Source organism: Equus przewalskii, chromosome 9 (assembly GCF_037783145.1).
Source record: "Equus przewalskii isolate Varuska chromosome 9, EquPr2, whole genome shotgun sequence".
NCBI classification, from domain to species: Eukaryota; Metazoa; Chordata; class Mammalia; order Perissodactyla; family Equidae; genus Equus; species Equus przewalskii.
The window spans coordinates 33,008,027-33,022,398 of record NC_091839.1 but is presented as its reverse complement, the minus strand read 5'-3'; the positions used below and the strand labels follow the sequence as shown (position 1 = coordinate 33,022,398).

The 14,372-nt window shown below is 41.0% G+C and overlaps 1 long non-coding RNA gene across 1 annotated transcript in view; it reads left to right on the top strand.

Moving 5' to 3' along the window:
- Positions 1–5,919: 5,919 nt before the first annotated feature.
- The window catches only part of LOC139073611 (uncharacterized), a 33,068-nt gene continuing 24,615 nt past the window's right edge, over positions 5,920–14,372 (top strand). The window contains exon 1 of the long non-coding RNA XR_011522526.1: positions 5,920–6,032. This is a non-coding gene — a long non-coding RNA (uncharacterized lncRNA). The remainder of the gene's footprint in view (positions 6,033–14,372) is intronic.

The following is a 14,372-nucleotide window of genomic DNA, read 5'->3' as shown; positions in this document are numbered from 1 at the left end:
ACGTCTAGCATCCCTGGTTTCCGCCCAGAAAATGCCAGGAACCTCTTCCAGAGCCCCTTCTCCCACATCCCACTTCCGGTCATTGTGACAATGATGACTCCACAAAAGACCAGAACACCCTCTGAGGGTACAGTACAGCTGCCCTCGCATATGACACAGCCTCCAGAACCTGGGCCACCAACCCTGTGAGGTCGAGTGGGAGTCTGGGGGTGACGTCAGGCCTCCAAGGGTGGGGTCTTGGCTCATTTGGGGAGAACGACGGAACGGAGGGTTCAAGGTCACAAGCAAACTTCCTCCTCTGTGTTTCTCCACTCTAACTTTTTAATTTTAATTAAAAAAATTTTTTAAATCAAATGTTTAGAGAGGCTAGCAGTACATAGTAGTTACCTGCCACTTTCCTCCCCCAGGCTCCCCGAAGGCCTATACCCCCAGGTGTTTCCTCAGTATTGGCTTCTGTAATTCTAAAGAATATGCTTTTCTCCCCCCCAGGGCTTGATTTTTTTTAAATCATAATAATTTTAAATTATATATTGTTAAAATAATTTGTAATCATAAATATTACCTTTTGGCTTTCATATAGGGAATATAAAATTTCACACCATATGTACAGCATATATTCAAATTAAGCTATTTTCATGTAATGTTTTAGAATTTACAAGTGAGTTCTCACATGTATCATTACATGTGATCCTCACAGAAGTTTTGAGAGGGATATCATTAGTGTTGTTCTTATTTAAAAGATAGGAAATGAGAGGGGCTGGCCCCGTGGCCGAGTGGTTAAGTTCGCGCGCTCCGCTGCAGGCGGCCCAGTGTTTCGTTGGTTCGAATCCTGGGCGCGGACATGGCACTGCTCATCAGACCACGCTGAGGCAGCGTCCCACATGCCACAACTAGAAGGACCCACAACGAAGAATACACAACTATGTACCGGGGGCTTTGGGGAGAAAAAGGAAAAAAATAAAATCTTTAAAAAAAAAAAAAAGATAGGAAATGAGAACACAGATAAGTGCCCGACGTCACATGACTTTAACACAGCAAAGATAAGACTAGACCCCAGGATGTCTGCTCTTAACAACTGTTGATTTCAACCTTGTTTCAACAGCTAAAGTGTCTACACGACTATTCTCCTTGGATTCCCTTTTGGCAAAAATTCCTTCAAGGCCCCGTTCCAATGGCACCTTCTTCCGGAAACCTTTGCTGACCCTCCCCAGGCAGGTCTCTTCTCTGAGTCCCCAGAGGTTCATCCACACCTCCATCGTAGCACTCACCACAGCGAATCGTAGTTGTTCTTTTCACGCTGTCTGAAGTTGGATCACGAGCTCGTCAAAGCCCTGGGCAGCTTCTGCTTCCTCTTTCTGTCCCCGGAGCCCAGCAGGTCATCAGGCACATAGAAGGTGCTGGTGGTCTGGGAATGTGAACGTGAGAAGCGGCCTTGTGCCGGGAGCTGTGCTAAGTGCTGGGAGGACACCGACGACTAGGACAGAACACACTCCCTGGCCACCCAGCGTCCGCTCTGGTAAGTCCGTGAGCGCAGGAGCGCTGCTCTCCGGAATGGATAGGAGAGCAGCGGCTCTAGGAGGATCCCTCCACAGAGTCCAAGTCCTCTCCGATTCGACTTGCTTTGCACCTTAAAACTGAAAACATTAGCCAAAACAGATGGAAAGAGATAGCCATGGAGGACAAACTAGATTCATAAGATAACAAAGATCCTGAGAGGAGAATGGAGTTAACAAAAGAGGAGGCCAGTAAAGAAAAAGAACAAAGACGGAAAATGATTTTTGGTGATTGGATATGATTTGTAAATATGACCAACAGAAGTTTACATTAATTGAGATGGAAAATGGTAAATGTGTGGATTGATATTTTATCTGCAAGAATATTGAATGGCTCTAACAATATCTTTGACTTTCTAGGTGGTCAAGGAGAAAAAGGGAGAGGAACAGTTGAAAGAGACAAGCCTTCAGCAGCGATATGGTAAGAGAGGAGGTGTAAGATTTAGCAATAAATTAGTAATGGACATGAAGTTGAAGGGAGTTTATGAAGTTATCAGATCAAGTGCTATTGAGAAATTACGAAGGAAAAGAGAGGAGACAGTGTTTTCGGGGAGAGGGAGGTGAGGAATTCTTCATTGTCCAGTTAAGAACTGATGGCAATGAACACCTGGTAGAGAGCACAGTCTGCAATGTAGAGCTTATGTCTGTAACTGCCGTGGAAAGGCGTTTGATCACCAGTCTTGCATTTCTCTTCTCTTTCAACCTAAGAAGGAAAACATCCTCATTAACTTCGGTAAATAAACACAGTTATAAATAAATACATATCAATAAATAATTATAACCACAGTTACAAGGAAATAACTATGAAGAGGTGGCCTGTTCCTGGAACCAAGGACTAGGTTCTTGGTTCTCATCGCCTGGCACACAGACACCCTCCAGAGGCCTGTACGGGCCAAGCCCGGTACCTCCTGCCAGCACCTCCTTCCCATGCAACACTAGGGTTGACATCTATTGTTGGATTAAAAATCGGAGGAGAAGTAAAACTTTCTTTATTCACAGACAACAGGATCTTGTGTATAGAAAATCCTAGGCAACACACACACAAAGGCTTTTAGAACTAATAGGAAAAAAGTCAACAACGTCCTGGGAAACAAGATCAATGTACAAAAATCCACTGTATTTCTATGTACTAGCAATGAACAATCCAAAATGCTCTAAAACTGGATTTTGAAAATGGTTGCAGAACTTAGTAAATTTACCAAAAAATCATTGAATTGTACACTTAAAATGAATATATTTTATGGTAGGTAAATTGTATTCCAATAAAGTTTTTAAAATTTAGAGGATGTCAAAAAGACATAAAAGGTATTATTTTTTCCATGAAAGGAGAATTTTACTCATTATTTATTCCTAATTTCTATGTTGTAATCTCTGGTGTCAAATACTCTAACATTGAGGGGTGGAGCCCCAGCTGGGGCATTTCTAGGCCATTTCCAGAGCAGAAGTGAGGTGAGCGGTGTCGTCCACCTCTTCGCTGACACCAGCAGGTGGAACTGGGGCAGTCACGCTCGTGTTGCTGTTTATCTGGCAGAGCACTGAGGAGCCTGGTGACCAAATGTGACGGAGGGGAAGTGAAAGGTGAAGTCAGGCAGTCAGGACAGTTCTGGGGGGTCGGGATCCTTATTCCTCGGGGTTGCGTGGGTCACAACACCCTGCAGATACAAGAGGCCCTGGGCACTTGGAAAGAAACTGCTTCCTTGACTTCCAAGACCCAATCAGCACTTTGGACCAGAACAGGTGTCCTGGTCCAAAACAAACAGAACGCTCAGAACAACAGTCAACTCTCAACAACTCTCACCGTCATTGCAGACAAAGAGGAAAACGCAATCGTAAGGATCTACAAGCGATCATTGCAGAAAATTTCAAGCCAGCCCCAGTGGCCTAGTAGTTAAGTTCAGTGTGCTCCACTTCAGCGGCCCAGGCCTGGTTCCTGGGTGTGGACCTACACTGCTCTATTAGCAGCCAAGCTGTGCTGGTAGCCCACATACTGAAAAATAGAGGAAGATTGGCACCTATGTTAGTGCAGGGCAAATCTTCCTCAGCGGGGGGGACAAAAAAATTTCAATGGCAGGATTCCCACCAATGGCCCTCTGCCTTGGGCTTTTTAAAGCCCTACACAATTATAATTCAAATCACAACTGTAAACATAAAATGTTCCCAGAAACAACCTCAAGAATATTTAATACTTTTGTGAGCAATTTGTATTTCCTGTCTGGAAATATCATGAAAACTATCAATGGAGTAAATTTAGATTCTGGGCTGAGAAGCAAAGTTTTCAGATACGATCTCCCATGCTTTGGTGATTGAAATAAACTGGTGCTTGACAGGAAAAAAATATTCCTTTTTTTTTAATGCAACAATGTAATTCATGAACTGATTCTATGGCATTTTGGCCCATAGCCATTTTTATTTAAGCTTTATTTTGTTGTTTTTTAATCTATTATTTTTGAGAAATATTGAGAGACTTATGAAAAATACAGCAATCTTTTGTTATTTGCCATATTTTAGGAGTACTGCGTTAAGCAAATACTCTGGTTCCAAGACAGTTGACTACGTGTAAAGAAGAATAATACGCATAATAATAGCTACATACATGTGCTAAGTCTTCACACAAACTTGTCTTAATATTCTGCAAAGAAGTTTTAGTGAGAAAAATAAAGCAATTTGCCTGTGGTCACAGGGAGCAGCTTCATAGATTTGCAGTACGAGGCACTGTGCTAAGCATTTTATATACAATATGACCTTTAATCTTCATAATAAATCTAAGCAGGAGGGGGCCAGCCTGGTGGCGCAGTGGTTAAGTGCGCACGTTCTGCTTCCCAGCGGCAGGGATTCGCCAGTTCGGATCCCAGGTGCGGACGTGGCACCACTTGGCAGCCATGCTGTGGTAGGCGTCCCACGTATAAAGTAGAGGAAGATGGGCGCGGATGTTAGCTCAGGGTCAGGCTTCCTCAGCAAAAAAGAGGAGGACTGGCGGTTGTTAGCTCAGAGCTAATCTTCCTCGGGGAAAAAAAAAAAATCTAAGCAGGAACTATTACTCTTATTTTGTGGATGAAGAAAGAGGGATTTAGGAATAATTCTTCCCCAAGTTGGTAATAAAAGTTGTAGCGAGAATCTCATCAGAGTCCGCCTGGTCCTCTGGGTTACCCATCCTCTTCTATGTGGCATGCAGCAATTCTTCTTGGATGATAGAGAATGCATGTGAAGTTCTGCAAAGGTGTCAACGTGAAAATGAATTATTATAATTTCTGGAAAAGCTAGTTAATTAAACTCTCTTTTGTTGAAAAATCATCACCATTCTCATAACCGATGACAAACATCTGCCAAAAAGAAGCCAATTTTCATTAATGATGTTGAGCTATGAAAATTCCTCATAAATGGCAAGTTAATGGCCACTTTGGAATAAAAATATGGGCTCAGTAAGAGGAACAGCAAAAAGAGACAATTCTGGTGGCTTCCATGAAGAGCATCTTTAAAAAGATCATTTATGGGGCTGGCCCCATGGTGTAGTGGTTAAGTTCATGCGTTCCACTTCAGCAGCCTGGGGTTCATGGGTTCGGATCCCAGGCATGGACCTATGCACTACCCATCAAGCCACACTGTGGCAGGCGTCCCACATAGACAATAGAGGAAGGTTGGCACAGATGTTAGCTCAGCCACAATCATCCTCAAGCAAAAAGAGGCAAATTGGCAAAAGATATTAACTCAAGGCCCATCTTCTTCACCAAAAAAGAAAGTAAAGTAATTTATTATTTTATCTGAATGAATTTCCAGATGAAGTAACGAATGTTAAATTAGTCCTTTAAAGTCTTAAAGGAAGCTTCATAAAGAATGACTAAATACGGGGGCCAGCCCTGTGGCCAAGTGGTTAAGTTCCTGTGCTCAGCTTCAGCAGCCCAGGGTTTCGCCGGTTTGGATCCCGGGCGCGGACATGGACAAGCTGTGCTGAGGTGTCATCACACGTAGCACAACCAGAGGGACCTACAACTATGTACTGGGGAACTTTGGGGAGAAGAAGGAATAAAAGCAGATGTTAGCTCAGGTGCCAATCTTAAAAAAAAAATGAATGACCAAATACAATTTTATTGTTTCAAATTTTCTTCATTTATATGAGCATTTGTTTTAGAATAGCCAGTTGTTTTTCCTTAGCTGGTTTCTGAAATTAAATAGATGTTAAAAGAGAGCTGTTTTAATGAAATAGCTCTGTTCCTGATGCATCTGTATCTCCATCCACAATGTCCTCACAGAGATCAAGAGCTAAAGAGAAATTTGGGGTGGCGCCCTCTCAGAACCGGGTGAAATGGCAATTACCAATGTAATGGGGCCAGCAGAGGGCCAAATAGCTTTTCCCGAATTAGCATGTGAAAGGAAATGTGGGCAGATTGACCGTGTAGGACTAAACTCCACTTTATTTGCTGCTGGCTGACATACTGCTATAGCCAGATTCATCTCCAAAAATGGAACTCGTCGGAGGATCCGGTAAGAGCTCATTTCACTTTCTTGGTCGTTAGTCTGCATAATAATAAAACTCACAGGTATTTAGTACTTACTATATAGCAGGCTTTAGTGCTTTACAGCTATTATTTTATTCTCATGATAACCCTATGAGATAATTGATTCCATCAGGATTCATTACAGGAAAAAAGGAACTACTCAAAGTATTTTAAGCAAGATGGGAATTGACAGAAGAAATTGGGTGTTTACAAAATTGTCAGATGGACAGGAGGAGTAGGTTCTAGGCTGGGCCTAAGGAAGTAATTCTCAGAGAAATACAGACGTGGCCCACTAAGAGAGCAACTACCTTAAATGTCACTAGAGATGGTAAATTCAAGAATACGTCCCAGACTAGGAAGCCAGATTCCAGAAGCTGCTACCATTGCCACAGCTGTTACAACCAGGAAGCTGGAAAAAGGATACTGGAACCCCACTGCAGAGGACACCTCACGTCTCCAGGATTTTGCTTGCCCGCAGAAAAATGGCCAAGTGAGATGGGAGGATGGCCTCCTCACGTCTGGCTACCAAATTTCAAACAAATCCATCTAAATGACAGGTCCTAAATCACATTCAAACCCTGAGCTGCAAAGGGGCTTGAGAAATGCAGATTTTTAGCATTTCAACTTCTGCAGGAGAGGAAGGACCCAAGGAGGGAGGTAGAACTTAAGATAAGCAAGGCGGTCCACATTCCTGTTCCAAGTGGGTACTGTCGTTGCCATCTTCTTGCCCCCTTTTGGTAGATAAGGAAACTGAGGCACAGAGAATTAAGTAAATGGCCCAAGGTCACACCAAAGCAGTCTGCTTGAGAACCTGTGCTCCTGACCACTGGGCTTTACTGCCTCCCTGTAGTCAGGTTATGGTTGTTTGTGCACACAGGCTAAATGAAAATCCCAACAACATTGTTTGCCAAAGGCGAAACTTTTTTCAATGATGAAAAAATCCAGGGGCTGGCCCCGTGGCCGAGTGGTTAAGTTCGCGCGCTCCGCTGCAGGCGGCCCAGTGTTTCGTTAGTTCGAATCCTGGGCGCGGACATGGCACTGCTCATCAGACCACGCTGCGGCAGCGTCCCACATGCCACAACTAGAAGAACCCACAACGAAGAATACACAACTATGTACCGGGGGACTTTGGGGAGAAAAAGGAAAAAATAAAAGAAATCTTTAAAAAAAAAAAAATCCAGCAAGATAAATCAGGAGAGAGCTGAAGCACTAGCGCATTTCTGGATTCTTCCTACCTTTACAGTAATAAACAAAATCCACTTCACCTCATGGATCCAGCAAGGCTCTTGAGTTTTACTTTTTCAGAATCTCTGACTGCTGATTTAGGTACTATTAGAAGCTACTGAGAGGGTGTTTCAGCCTGGAGAAGCAGGAATATCCAAGGATCCAGCCCCAGATGAATCCCCATTAATCGCTAAATTCAAAGCAAAACTCAGAATTTACTACCAGATTGTGACAAGGAGTCTCTTCCAGAGATGATGGAATCAGATCTCCAGAAAGCAATAGAAAATATCTTTCATTCCCCTAAGCCATAGCTGGTGAGGCAGAGACATTGCCAAGTGTTTACCCAGCCCATTGGGCTTTCCTCTCAGGCCCCTTTGCAGTTGTGCTGGGGCCACGTGAGTTCTGGCCAATGGAAATTGGAGAGCGTGATGTATGTTACCTACAGGCACGAGCACCCCTTCTGTGATGACCAGGCCGTGTGTTAACAATGGTGGTGTCACGAGACAGAAGGAGCCTGAGCTCCTCCTGAATGACTGCCAACTGCATTGGACTGTGATGTGAGCGGCAATACATTTTTATTGAGTTAAGCCACTGAGGTCTGGGACCGTTTGTTACAGCAGTTAGGCTGACCCACGCAGCTGACCTGCACCTTCTGCTACAGATCGTCTTAGTGAAGGCAAAGAAAATCAGGTCAAGGAGACCTAGCCTGTGGGCAGGGGCAGGCCTAGTTGGATTGGTAGGAGAGTGAGAAAAAGGGCATCGCTCGCTGAATAGCCTTCTTTTCACAACGTTTTACCTACCTTGTCATCAACATCAGACCCATTTTTCAAAAATTCATTCAAGAGTTCCCATTCTGTTTGCTTTGCTTCTGCTTCTCAGACCAGGGCAGTGAAGTTGGACACCATGATGGAGAAGAGAAAAGGGAGCTAAAATGGAGTTGGAAAAAAGGGACTCCATCAGCAACTGCTGGACCTTTAAACCCCTTTGATAGTTCCACCCCTGGCAAGAGTAGCCCCTTCCCTGAGATGAACTCAGGTCGCTGGGATCAGCCCCTCCACCTGGGCTGGGAGCAAGCAGCACAGAAAGAGGGCAGGGAGAGGGGACTCGTGCTCGCTCCTTTGGGGACCATGACAGTGGGCACTGAGACGGACTGCACTGGTGGGAGACCCTTCTGTGCACCCCAAACACGAATAGGCTAAAACAGATTTCACCTCCGTAGGAATAAAACTCTAAAGCTCTTTCAAAGCACCATTTTATACAACAGCAAATGTGTTCATTGTAGATCACTTTTTGCTGTTCGTTAAACCAGATCCCCTGGGGAGGTTTATGCCAATGCTTTGCAAATCAGTCCTTGTTACTTTATGTAATTGGGAACAATCAAGCGAAGTGCCTGGTATACTCTTCTGTGCTTTGAAACAGGGACGCCCAACCTCAGGTCCTATGTCCAGGCTCCTCGATGGCCTCCGAGGTAGTGATGGGAAGCTGTGCATTATTCTCCTTCTATCAGAAAACCTTCCAGAAATGGGGCATTGAACTTAAAGCTGTGTGAGCTAACTAAAATGTCAAGCTTCTGTTTTTTGATTGAACTGAACATCAGCTTAGTATAACAATTGATTATCTCAGAGGATAATTGATTGATATTTGATTATCTCATGCTATCTGGAAACTCTGAATAACAGTCTTTGATTAATATAAATGAGTTAATCACCCAATAAGACTTCCATAAAAACAACTTTTAAGAAATAGGCTCCATGGAGGAAAAATTATTAGCAGTTTAAGAGTCTAGTCAAACAACGGAAACAACCCAAATGCTCATCAATTGATGAATGATAAATAAAAAAAGGTATAGCCATACAATGGAATATTATTCAACCATAAAAAAGAATGAAATACTAATACATACTACAACTGGATGAACCTCAAAAAACATTATGCTTAGTGAAAAAAAGCCAGTCACAAAAGACCGTACATTATATGTTTCCATTTCTATGAAATGTGTACAGATGCAAATCTGTAGAGACAGAAATAGATTAGTGGTTACCTACGGCTGGGATGAAGGAGAATGGGGAGTGATGGTTAATAGGCATGAGAATTCTTTTTGGAGTGATGAAAACTTAGATTATGGTAACTGTTGCACAACTCTGTATATATACTAAAAACCATTGAATTATACACGTAACTGGCTGAATTTTATGATATATAAATTATATTTCAATAAAACTGTTAAAAATTTTCAGATCATGAACTGAACTCCATAACTTTCCATTTGACTTTGCCAAAATTTGCCCGAATTAATGGAATCTTACAGCCCGGGAGTAAAGTTGGGTTCTTTAGAAACAAAAAGCAAACAATAACTGTATGTCTTCCCTCAGGAGAAATGCTAGAACCTCAGCCCTCTCTCCCCGCTTGCATTGGGTCTTCTCCTGCACCTCGTTCCTTGCTCATGGCAGGAAGATGTGGAATAAGACAGTGGCCCAGGAGGAGCTGTTTCTCCCAGTGCTCTGTCCCCATAAAGGACCGAGAGCTTCTCACATCTTTACTTCTGTGCCGAGAATAAGGGCTGTGGCCCGTCAACCACACCAAAGCTGGTGCCCCTTCTTGGCAATTTTCCCTTTTCCCTCTGCAGTCAGTTTTACCTGGCACTAGATCTGCACATTCGGTCCTTTTTCCTTTTCTCCCTTTGAGGCTTTGAACGTATTTCTGCCGAAGTCCTCACGAGGCTCAACAGCATTCTCCTAATTGTAAGTTGTAAGTCAATTGTGAAAATTTCAGAAAATATATAAAAGTATAAAGAAGAAAATACAACTACTACCTACTAATAACCTTTCTGAACATTCTGACATATTTCTTTCCAAGGTTTTATATATATATATAGGTTTTTCTTTACTCAATTGAGATCATATAGTAAATTGTTTTGTAGATTACAGGAATCATGTAACTAGTCTCTTGTTGGCAATAGCTGCAAAAAAGCCTGGAGTCCAGAGCACAAGGCCTTACAACATTCATATGGTGGACAAAACTCACTTCTAGCTTAATTTTATGTTTTTCTATTCAGATTTCTTTTACCCTCTTCATATTCTCTTATTTCCATATTTAATCTTGTTTTAGAAATGTGTATTTATATAAACCACTCTGAAGTCCTTCCAAAATAATCTTTTCCATCACAGCCATTTCTAGGTGTACAGTTGAGTTGTGTTAAGTATATTCACATTGCAATCTTGCAAAACTGAGACACTATACCCGCTGAATAACTCCCACTTCCCCCTCCCTCTGGCCCCTGGGAATCACCATTCTGCTTTCTGTTTCCATGAATTTGAATACTTTAGATACCTCATATAAGTGGAATCGTGTAAAATTTGTCTTTTTGTGACTGGCTTATTTCACTGAGTGTGATGTCCTCAAGTTCACTCATGTTGTAGCATAATGCAGAATTTACTTCTTTTTTAAAGCTGAGTAATGTTCCATTGTATGTGTATATCGCATTTTGTTTGTCCGTTCGTCCATTGATGCGCATTTGGGTTGCTTCCACTTCTTAGCTATTGTGATAAAGTTGCTATGAATAGGGATGTGCAAACATCTCTTTGAGACTCTGCTTTGAATTCTTTTGGACAGATAGCCAAAAGTGGAATTGCTGGATCCCTTGGTAGCTCTAGTTTTAATTTTTGAGGAACCACCATACTGTTTTCCACCGCGGTTGCACCATTTTACAATCTCACCAGCAGCACACAAGGGTTTGATTTCCCCGCATCCTCGCCAGCGTTTGCTATTTTTTGGTTTTCTGATAGTAGCCATCCTAGCAGTTTTGAGGTGCTGTCTCACTGTGGTTTTGATTTGCATTTATCTAATGATTGGTGTTGTTAAGCACCTTTTCATATTTTTTGGCCATTTGTATATCATTTTTAGAGAAATGGCTATTCAAGTTAGCCCATTTTTTATCACATTTTTTGTTGTTGTTGGGGTGCAGGAGTTCTTTATATATTTTGGATATTAACCCCTTATCAGGTATCTGATTTGCAAATAATTTCTCCCATTCCATAGGTTGCCTTTTCACTTTGCTGACGTGTCCTTTGATGCACAGAAGTTTTTAAGGTTTATATAGTTCCATTTGTCTATTTTTGCTTTTGTTTTCTGTGCTTTTTGTGTCACAACCAAGAAATCATGGCCAAATCCAATGTTGTGAAGCTTTTCTGATATGTTTTCTTCTAGGAGTTTTATAGTTTGGGGTCTTACGTTTAGGTCTTTAATCCATTTTGCGTCAATTTTCATACATGGTGTAAGACGAGGGTTTCACTTCATTCTTTTGCATGTGAATATACAGTTTTTCCCAGCTCCATTTGCAGATGAAACCATCCTTTTTCCCTTGAATGGTCTTGGACTCCTTGTCGGAGATCGTTTATTTGACCATATACACAAGGGTTTATTTCTGGGCTGTCTATTCTATTCCACTGGTCTACACATCTGTCCTTATGCCAGTGCCACACTATTTCAATTACTGTAGCTCTGTAATATGTTTTGAAATCAGGAAGTGTGACACCTGCACCTTTGTTCTTTTTCAAGATTGTTTTGGCTATTTGGAGTCCCTTGAGATTCCATGTAAATTTTAGGATGAATTTTTTTCTATTTCTGCAAAAAAACACCATCGGGATTTTGATAGGGATTGCACTGAATCTGTAGTTTCAGTTTGAGTAGTATTGATAGCTTAACAACATTGTCTTCCAATCTGTGAACACTAGATGTCTTTCCATTTATTTGTGTCTTCCTTAATTTCTTTCAGCAGTATTTTGTAGTTTTCAGTGTAGTAGTCTTTCACCTCCTTTGTTAGATCTGTTCCTAAATATTTTATTCTTTTGCATGCTATTGTAAGTGGAATTGTTTTCTTAATTCTCTCTCAGGTTACTCATTGTTAGTATATAGAAACACAACTGATTTTTGTGTGTTGATTTTGTATCCTGAAGCTTTGCTGAATTTGTTCATTAGTTCTAACAGTTTTTTGTGGAATCTTTAGGGTTTTCTACAGATAAGATCATGTCATCTGCAAACAGGATAATTTTATTTCTTCTTTTCTGATTTGGATGCAATAAACACTTTATAAATAAAATAAATTATTTTCCTGTTTTATTGAGATATAATTGACATATAACATTGTATTCATTTTGGTCTTACAACATAATGATATATCTCAAAATGATTCCTCCAATAAGTTTAGTTAACATCCATCACCTCACATAGTTACACATTTTTTTTTCTTGTGATGAGAACTTTTAAGATCTATTCTCTTAGCAACTTTTAAATATACAATACAGTATTGTTAATTATAGTCCCCATGCTGTATATTACATCTCCAGAACTTATCTTATAACTGGAAGTTTGTACTTTTGACCACTTTCACCCATTTCCCCCATCCCCGACCCCCTGCCTCTGGCAACCACCAATCTGTTCTCGGTATTGCTGGGTTCACTTGTTTTAGATCCCACATACAAGTGAGACCATAGAGTATTTGTCTTTCTTTCTTTGACTTATTTCACTTAGCATAATGGCCTCAATTTCCATCCATTTTGTTGCAAAGGGCAGGATTTCCTTCTTTTTCATGGCTTAATAATATTCCATTGTATATATACACACTAGATTTTCTTTATCCATTCATCCAACAGTGGACACTCAAGTTGTTTCTATATTTTGGCTGTTGTGAATATTGCTGCAGTGAACACAGGGGTGCCAATATCTTTTCAAGTTAGTGTTTTTGTTCTCTTCAGATGAATACCCAGAAGTGTAATTGCTGGATCTTATGGCAGTTCTATTTCTAATTTTTTGAGGAGCTTCCATACTGTTTTCCATAGTGGCTGCACCAATTTATATTCCCATCAACATTCCCTTTTCTCCACATCCTCACCAACATTTGTTATTTCTTGTCTTTCTCACGATAGCCTTTCCAATAGTTGTGAGGTGATATCTCATTGTGGTTTTGATTTGCGTCTCCCTGATGATTAGTGATGTTGAGCATCTTTTCATGTACCTGTTGGCCATCTGTATTTCTTCTTTGGAAAAATGTCTATTCAGTTCCTCTGCCCAGAATGAATTTTATATACCATTTTTTACTCTCAAAAGTATTTCCGATATCATTAAAAATATTTTGTAAGATCATTCTTAATTGTTGCATATGAGTCCGTCATCTAGATGTGGCATAATTTACATGACCATTCTTTATTCTTCTATTGTTGGACATTTAGGTTGTTCTAAATTTGTATTATGATGAACGATATTGCAATGCATATTTTTGTGTATACTACTTTGGTCATATTTAAGATTTTTTTCCTTATGAGAGATCCCTAGAAATGGCACAACTGAGTTAGAGATTATAAATATTAAGGCTTTGACACATATTTCTAATTTGGCAAAGCATAATTTTTAAAAATATTAATTGAAGATACATTCGAGATACATTATATCTATCTTTTAAGAATTTACGTTACATCTTACATTTTCAGATGGCATATATATAATTTTAAGTACACAAATATATAAATTATATTTTTTTATAATGTTGAACTCTTTTGTTGACTTTTTTCTGCTTTTGGTGAGGAAGATTGGCCCTTAGCTAACATCTGTTACCAATCTTCCTCTTCTTGCTTGAGGAAGACTGTCGTCAAGATTGTGACAAACCCAAACTTGTGACATGTAGCTGCTTTCCTCCAATCTCTGCCTCCGATGACCTTCTCCTTTTTTGCCTGTCTAATATCCCTCTGCCTCAGGCTTTCTTTTTTTTTGAGGAAGATTAGCCCTGAGCTAACATCTGTCACCAATCCTCCTCCTTTTTCTGAGGAAGACTGGCCCTGAGCTAACATCTGTGCTCTACTTTCCTCTACTGGGTTCTATTTTCTTCTCTACTTTCTATGTGGGATGCCTGCGACAGCATGGCTTGACAAGCGGTGCCATGTCTGAACCCAGGATCTGAACCAGCGAACCCCGGGCCGCCGAAGCTGAATGTGCGCACTTAACCGCTGCACCACCTGGCCGGCTCCTCTGCTCACTCTTATAAGGACCCTTGTAAGATTAGGGCCCACCTGGCCAAAGCAGGATGATCGCCTCATCTTAAGATGCTTAA